Source organism: Mustela lutreola, chromosome 3, assembly GCF_030435805.1.
Source record: "Mustela lutreola isolate mMusLut2 chromosome 3, mMusLut2.pri, whole genome shotgun sequence".
In the NCBI taxonomy this organism is placed as follows: domain Eukaryota; kingdom Metazoa; phylum Chordata; class Mammalia; order Carnivora; family Mustelidae; genus Mustela; species Mustela lutreola.
In genome coordinates this window covers 10,933,606-10,941,434 of record NC_081292.1, presented here as the reverse complement: position 1 = coordinate 10,941,434, position 7,829 = coordinate 10,933,606, and the positions used below count along the sequence as shown (strand labels likewise).

At 45.8% G+C, this 7,829-nt stretch overlaps 1 pseudogene; it reads left to right on the top strand.

Moving 5' to 3' along the window:
- The first annotated feature begins 5,127 nt into the window (after positions 1 to 5,127).
- Positions 5,128 to 5,706, top strand: LOC131827997 (ubiquitin-conjugating enzyme E2 L3-like; annotated as a pseudogene).
- The last annotated feature ends 2,123 nt before the right edge of the window (positions 5,707 to 7,829 follow it).

The following is a 7,829-nucleotide window of genomic DNA, read 5'->3' as shown; positions in this document are numbered from 1 at the left end:
AAGACATCCACTGAACATTTGGACCTCAAGATCTGGATGTCACAGATGTCTCACAGACAAGAGGAAACCCTTGAAACTGTGAGCATCTATGACATGGCCTGGGGCAGGGTGTAGCTAGAAAGAAGAGATGTTTGAGCAAAAACCCCATAAGACACCAAAATGTACTGAACAGTGGAGGAGGAGGGGTCAATCAATGAGATTCGGATGGTCAGAAACCCAGAAGGGGATCTAGGTGTGAATCTTTCATCTATTAGCAACCTTGACCTTCAGGTGGTGAGGGGCATGTCTGCAGAATGCCGTCTCACGGAATGATCCCGATGTTGGTGTGGACTTTGAGTTCTGAGTGTTCACCTGGCGTCAGGTGCCGTATGGATATTAATGCTCACTTAATGCCCACAACAAGGTTATGGCTTAAGAACTATTTATCATCCCCATTTTATGGATGAAAAATCTGATATTCTGCAGAGGAGGTAAAGGAGGAGAGTTCACTCGCGAAGAAGGTGGAAGGAGAAAGGGCTTTCATGCAGAGAGCCAAGGAGCAGACAGAGGACCCAACACGCATGGGTATTCATTGGTGTTAGTGGAACAGAGTGGGGAGGCGGGTGTGAAGGGCTTGGGGAGAGGCTGGGAGGGTCCCCGCAAAGGGGTGATGTCCCGCCGCGCTGTGTCAGGCCATCCTGAATCCAAAGGTGAAAGGAAAATTCAGTCATAGTGACCCTCTCTTTAAAAGTGTGGTATTTTATTCATCCTGGAATGTTTGCATTAATTTTCCTTTTATAAAATATTGCATTCAATTTTTTTTTTTTTTATCTCGATTACTGAACTTGTTGGCGAGCGCTCAGCTGGACCGAACAGAAGTCAAACTCCCCCAGCCTCCTTGACCTTGCTGCTTATTTTTCAGATCCCAGCCTGCCTCACTCTGCTGTCCCTTAGGCAGGAGAAGGCAAGGCTCCTGATTCCAGCCCCACGTGATAAGAGCCAGTGGGGAAGAGGTAACTCCAAAGGAAACCACCTGCTTTTAGGAAAAGGAAATGGATAGTGGGCACCAAAATAGTGGGCACCAAACCCTAACAACTGTCCACTACAGTCAGACCACCTAGAGATCCTTGGTGCAAAGAAGAAAACATTCTGGGGAGTGGGGAGAGCAGGAAAGGAAAGAATGGAAGGTGGGTTCAGCACACATGAACCCTCAAAGCCAGGTGCTGAAGAACCTGCATTGTAGTCTGTAGCCTGGGTTTCTTTCTTTCTCTTTTCTATTTTTTTTTTTTAAAGATTTATTTATTTATAGGAGAGAGAGTATACGTGGGAGGAGCAGAGGGAGAGGGAGAGAGAATATCAAGCAGACTCCGCACTCCACACTGAGCATGGAGCTGGATGCAGGGGTTCCATCCCAGGAACCGGAGATCATGACCTGAGATGAAACCAAGAGTTGGATGCTGACCTGACTGAACCACCCAGGCGCCCTTGTAGCCTGGGGTTCAGTCTTCACTCACCTACCAGCCCTGTGATTTTGCCTTGCAAATTAAATTGTCCAGGCTCAGTGTCCTCCAAAATGGGGATAATGAAAGTACACACATCATAAAGTATTAGGATGAAATGAATTAAGCCACATAAAAGTGCTTGACCGTAATAAAGAGTCAGGTTTTTATTTCTGTAGCAGGCATTGACATTTTAAAATTTATTTTTCAAGCTATTGAGTCATGAAGGAAAGAGAGATGGAATAGTACCGTGAAGCTTAGGGGGAGCCCAGGATGAATTTTTGTTTGTTTTTCCGGTTGGAGGAACAAGAGAAGGAGCCAGGGAAGAAGGGCAGATGGAAGCCTGTGGCAAGCAGTGATCGCCTCCCAGAGTCGGCAACACTGTCATACCTTCCCAGTTTATACTCACCAATTCACCGAGAACTTGTAACGGAGCAGGGCCACACACACCTAGTCAGCATGGTCAGGGACAGAATCCAAATTTCCTAATGCCCATGGAAGTGTTTTTTCCTGAAAACCTGGTCACTCTAGTCATTGTCAATCCTAGAGCTGCTGATTGAGCCCAGGTCCCAAGAATGTGAGGCGAAGAGGTCTTTGTTATCACAAAGTTATCACTATTAAACAAACAAACCAACAAAAAACAAAACAAAAAAAACCCCACCCTTTTGGTAAAAACTAAACTTGAAAGGGTCTTCCTATAAGATAAGCATCCAATGGCATTTCCTCCAGAGATGCTAAGCATCACGGAAAATGCTTTCCATCATTAGGTTATTAATTTTAAAAGCTCTGTTTCCAGCTATAATGGAGCTTTGTGATAAAAGGGTCAGAAAAATGGGTCATTGTGACAATCTCTTAAGGAAGTATGGTTCTCTTCCGTTTTGTGGGACATTAATAAGGACTTCACCTGCTACTCCTCTTGAGAACCCCACGTGGCCCACATGAACACAGGGAAACCTTCCTGACCTTTTGGGGTGCTTCTCATCTGCGTTCCCATAACATCCAGGGATCAATGCTGGTGGAGCCTTTACTGCCATACACTTCATCTCTCTCCTGCAAACCGAGGACAGGGACTCTCTTTTTCACCTCTGTACGACTCGCACCTATCAGAACGGGAGCATACAGCGTGTACTTAACCCACATCTCATGAACAAATGCCTGTACGCTTGGGAAACAGCACCACTCTTTCGCTGTGTGAGAAAACCTGCTCACCTCCTGAGTAGGCCAAGTTGGGCAAGGAGGATTTCAGGGCAGGTTTCTGAAGCTGGTACACTGTGCAGCGTGGAAGCAACTATGTGTATTAGGAAGAGTATTAATGATAAGAGCCAGTAGCTAAAATGTGTTGAGTGCTTTCTCTAGGCCTGGCACTGGCATAGAGTTCTGTTGATTCTAATGGCACTTTCCAATGATCATTTCATGCAATCTCCAAGCAAACTTATGAGGGCAGACTGTTCATACTGTACATTTTACAGATGAAGAAACTGAGGCTCAGAAAAGTTGCACACAGAGGATCTGTCTTTGAGTGATTCAGCTGTTAATTTCATGCTCTCCTCTTGCAAACTGAGCTCTGGGGATCCAAGTATGTCATGGAGTTTGCAGATACAGATCTAAGGAGTTTATGATGTATTCAAGCCGTTGGTTTATACTGTAAAATAGCAGGCCCCTTTAGTCCCTGCCTACTGTTTCAGAAAAAGTGGAAAATCCTCCCCCGGTGGTTTTGTAAATAGTCCTTAATTGAACTCAGCATTGGTATCATTACCACCAAGTTCTGCAATTAACCAGCCTGGAGCTTATTTGCTAGGTCACAGCAACAGAGATATTTACACATCCAACTTTTAACTCTAGGCAAGATTCTCAGCCTGTAAGTTGCTTATCCAGCCCCAATCATAGCTGCTAGGAAACTGCCTGGGGCCATTTGAGGGGAACGAGAAAGAAAGAAAGGATTCCCCCAAAGCCAGCTGTTGCCATCCCAGAATAATAACACTAACAATTAAGAACTAACAATTGTACAGTCCTTTAAAAATTGCAAAGCACATTCTCATGCAGTTAATTCCCCTGAGAGTGGGAGGAGAGGACTGGTGGGAGGGTTATTTTAAAGAACCCCCCAAAGGCATGATTCCTCCAGGGCTATAACATAATCTTTCGTTCAACCAATGTTTGGTGAGCACCTACTATATGCTGGGAACTGCACTAGGTGCTAGAACGGGCTGGGGAACAATACAGATGCTGTTCCTGGACTCCTGGAGCTTATAGTCTAGCCTTGGAGAAAGAACGATGATAATTCAATGCTACACACAGATAAATATAAGACAGCAACTACTGCAGTGCTATCAAAGGGTATAAAATGCCATGCGAACCTAAAATGGAGGGATTCAAACTAATCCGGATCAGGGAAAACTCTTCTGAGCAGTAATGAATAAGCATTAACTAGGCAAAGAAAGAGGGAAGTGTTTTAAGCAAAGAGAACAGCATATGTAAAGACCCCAGGACCAGAGGGAATATATTAGCTAGGCTTTGCTGTATAACGGAGAACCCCAAAACTTAGTGGCTTAAACATTGACCAAAACCATTTGGCCCTTAACTCTGTAGATTGGCAATTTGGGTAAAATCGGCCAGGCTCTTTCCCTCTAATCTTAGCTGGGCTCCCTCACGTACTTGTGGTCATCTCCCAGGTCAGCCAGAATAACTGATCTCTGTTTTGTGTAGTTGTACCTTGTCTGGCCGGTTAGTCTAGGTCTGTTGACTTAACATTGAGGTTCTGGGATGAGCAAGAGAGGAAGCTTGCAAGACCTTCTCCAACCAAGGCTCAGAACTCACACACCCTCTTTTCTGCTGAAAGACCCGCGGATCCCCTTACCCAAGAATCCAACACTGCCACTGGATGCAAACAGCAAGAGGTTTATTGTCACGCAGGTACCGGCGGGTGGTCAGCAGCTCCAGCTAACCGAGCACACCGACCGGAGTGAAGCAGGGTCTTTTATAGGAAGGTACAAACAAGTTTTGGGTGGGGCGCAACTGATTGGTGGACAGTTTGAACTTTTGAAAAAGGCATACTTGGAGTTTGCGGGTTGGCTCCAGGGACCCGCGCGCGCGAAGAGAGCGGCGGGAGGGGGGAATAAGCTAATTGGTTATGAGGGCCCGAGCCCGCGAAAGGAGAGGTGGGGAAGGGGAACAAGAAGGGGGAAGGGAGGAATGCCATCATGGCGTCTCTATTATTTCTATAAGCCACGCGGCTAGAGAAAGGCAAAAGAGCAATTAATAAGCAATTAATCACACAATCGATAACCTAATTTCATACCTAAAAGCCAGCAGTTTACAGAAAAGCAAACAAGCAGTTAGTTATCCTATCTATCTACTAAGGGAGGGGGTCTTTCTAGGAGAGGGGTCTTTCACTGCCACAGCCTACTAGTCAAAGCATCTTTAAGTATAATCAATAGGGGGTGCCTGGGTGGCTCAGTCAGGGAAGTGTCTGCCTTCGGCTCAGGTTATGATCTTGGGGTCCTGGGACTGAGCCCCACAGCAGGCTCCCTGCTCAGCGGGGAGTCCATTTCTCCCTCTCCACCATTTGTGGTCTCTCTCTCTCTCAAATAATTAAATAACATATAAAATACATCTATATAATCAATGGGAAAACAGCAGCACCAGATCCAAGATGGTGGCCGGCAGGAGGCTGATGAAGGAGCTTGAAGAAATCTGCAAATGTGGAATAAAAAACTTCCAGGTTGATGAGGGTAATTTAGTGACTTGGCAAGGGCTTGTTCCTGACAACCCTCCGTATGAGGTTGGAATGGAAATCAACTTTCCAGCAGAGTACCCATTCAAACCACAGAAGATCTCATTGAAAACGAAGACCTATCACTAGAACATGGATAAAAAGGGGCAGGTTTGTCCGGTGGTAGTTAGTGCTGAGAGCTGGAATCCAGCAACCCGAGCTGACCGAATAATCCAGTCCCTCATAGCCCCTCCACAAATGACCCCCAGCCCGAGCACCCACTTCAAGCTGACCTAGCTGAAGAAAACTCCAAGGACCATAAAAAATCCTGTAAGATCGCTGAAGAGTGTACAAAGAAATACAGGGAGAAGCAAACTGTGGACTAAATTCTGCTACCACGGATTCTAGCAAGTGTGAGCGGGACTGTGACTCAGACACCGTGCAGAGCAGGACTCTGGAAAACTCTCATGTGCCGTGGCCTGCCTGGGGCAGTTACTAACTTTCTGTAGTTTTCTTAATCAAAAGTGGTCTAGGGGGCACCTGGGTGGCTCAGTGGGTTAAGCCTCTCCCTTCGGCTCAGGTCATGATCTCAGTGTCCTGGGATCGAGCCCCACGTCAGGTTCTCTGCTACGTAGGGAGCCTGCTTCCCCCTCTCTTTCTGCCTGCCTCTCTGGCTACTTGTGATCTCTTTGTCAAATAAATAAATAAAACCTTAAAAAAAAAAAAAGTGGTCCAGGTAACCTGTAAAGAAAGGATTAAATATTAAGTTCTTAAAAAAAAAAAAAAAGTCAACAGGATAGGGAATCTTAGAAGTGGAGGGGGTTTTCAGCACAGCCTAGTCCAGTAACAAATAGTAACAAACAGTAGCTAGGTACGCAGTAGGTATATTTGCAAGAATGGAAGAATGTCGGCATCATACAGGCCCAGCTTCAGCATTTCTATTCCATGGAGTGCTGTACGATGGTCTGGAACCAGCTTCTCTACCTTGGGTTCTTCTTGACTCCCTGTCCTTGCCCCTTCCACAGAGAGGCCAACGAGGCTTCTCTAAAATGCAAACCCAAAACACAGAAACAGAAACAAAAACACACAAGTAAAGGAGGCACCTGGATGGCTCAGTCTGTTAAGCTCCTGACTCTTGGTTTCGGCTCAGAGCATGATCTCTGGGTTATGAGATCGAGCCTCACATCAGGCTCCACACCGAGAGTAGAGCCTACTTAAGATTCTCTCTCTCCTTTTGTGTACCCCACCCCTGCCCTGGCCTCGGGCATACTCTCTCTCTTAAAAAAAAAAAAAAAAAAAAGTGCAAACCTAACCTAATAAGCCTTGATGCTTCCTCAATGTTTGTCACACCTATCGGTAAATCAAAACCACCAAAAGGGGCTTTTTAAAATACAAACTCCTGCCCTCCACCCAAAGTCACCAAATGAGAATTTCTGGGCTTGGAACCTGGGATCAATAGTATTCAAAAGCTGTCCCAAGGAGTTAGCTGCGAGTGATCTATTTTTTTGTGAGCTGCTGTCTACAAGGTAGTCCAGATGCAAGATTAAAAAAAAAAAAAAAAAAGGTTCTCTAGCATCATTGATCTCATCAGCTCAGACATGGCCTTTTTAAGAAATAATCTCTGCTCGCCCTTTGTACCACCCCCAAAACTCATGCCTCCTTTCACTGTGTTCCCACTGTATCCTACACAGACTTTTTATAATGTCATTATTCAAAGGGTATCATTAAAATTGGCTTACATATCTGCCACGTTCTCACTCCCCTGCCCCAGCCCTTTCTCCCACTCCCAAGGCAAATGTGTGATCGAAGTTATCATACTGACATCAGCGCCTACCCGAGGGCCTGCTATAAAATGGACCCAATCCAACTGATCCGAGGGTCCGTTGATGGATGAATTGATAAACAAAACATGGTATGTACATACGTTATTCAAGAGGGAGGAAATTGTGCCGTGTGCTCCAACAGGGGTGAACCTTGAGGACATTATGCTGAGTGAAATAAGCCAGTCACCGAGAGACAAAGACTCGATGATTCCATGTATGCAAGGTACTCTGAACAGTCAGATTCGGAGAAAATGGTGGTGGCCAGGGGCTGGGGGGAGGAGGAATGGAGAGTGAGTGTTGAATGGTGACGGGGTATCAATCTTTTAAGAGGAGGAAAGTTCTAGAGATGGATGGTGGGGATGGCTGTCTGACAGTGGGACTGTCCTTAATACCACTAAAATGTCAACTAAAACATGGTGCAGTGTAAGAAAATTGAAGACGGTAAGTTTTATGTCATGTGTTTTTTACCACAATCAAAATTTAAAAAAACAAACTGAACTCATTGTGGATGGTCACCAAGCATTGGTTGAAGACCTCTAGGATCAGAACATTTCCTGACAGTCTGACTTTGCCAGAGACAGACTATTATAACTTGGACTCTTAAAGATAATGGCTCTGCACATAGTCCATGGAGCCACCGATGGGTGACCGCCAGCTGAGCTTAGGCCAATCCCGCTCTCTCTCCGTCTATCTGTCTGGCTCCTGAGGCTTGGCCCCTCTCCCGTCTTCTCTGTTCGTGCCTGTGGTCTCAGCACTATTGTCTCTGGCAGATTCAGTGTGGCTCTGCCCCAGCCTCCCATAGCTAATGGACCCTGCCTC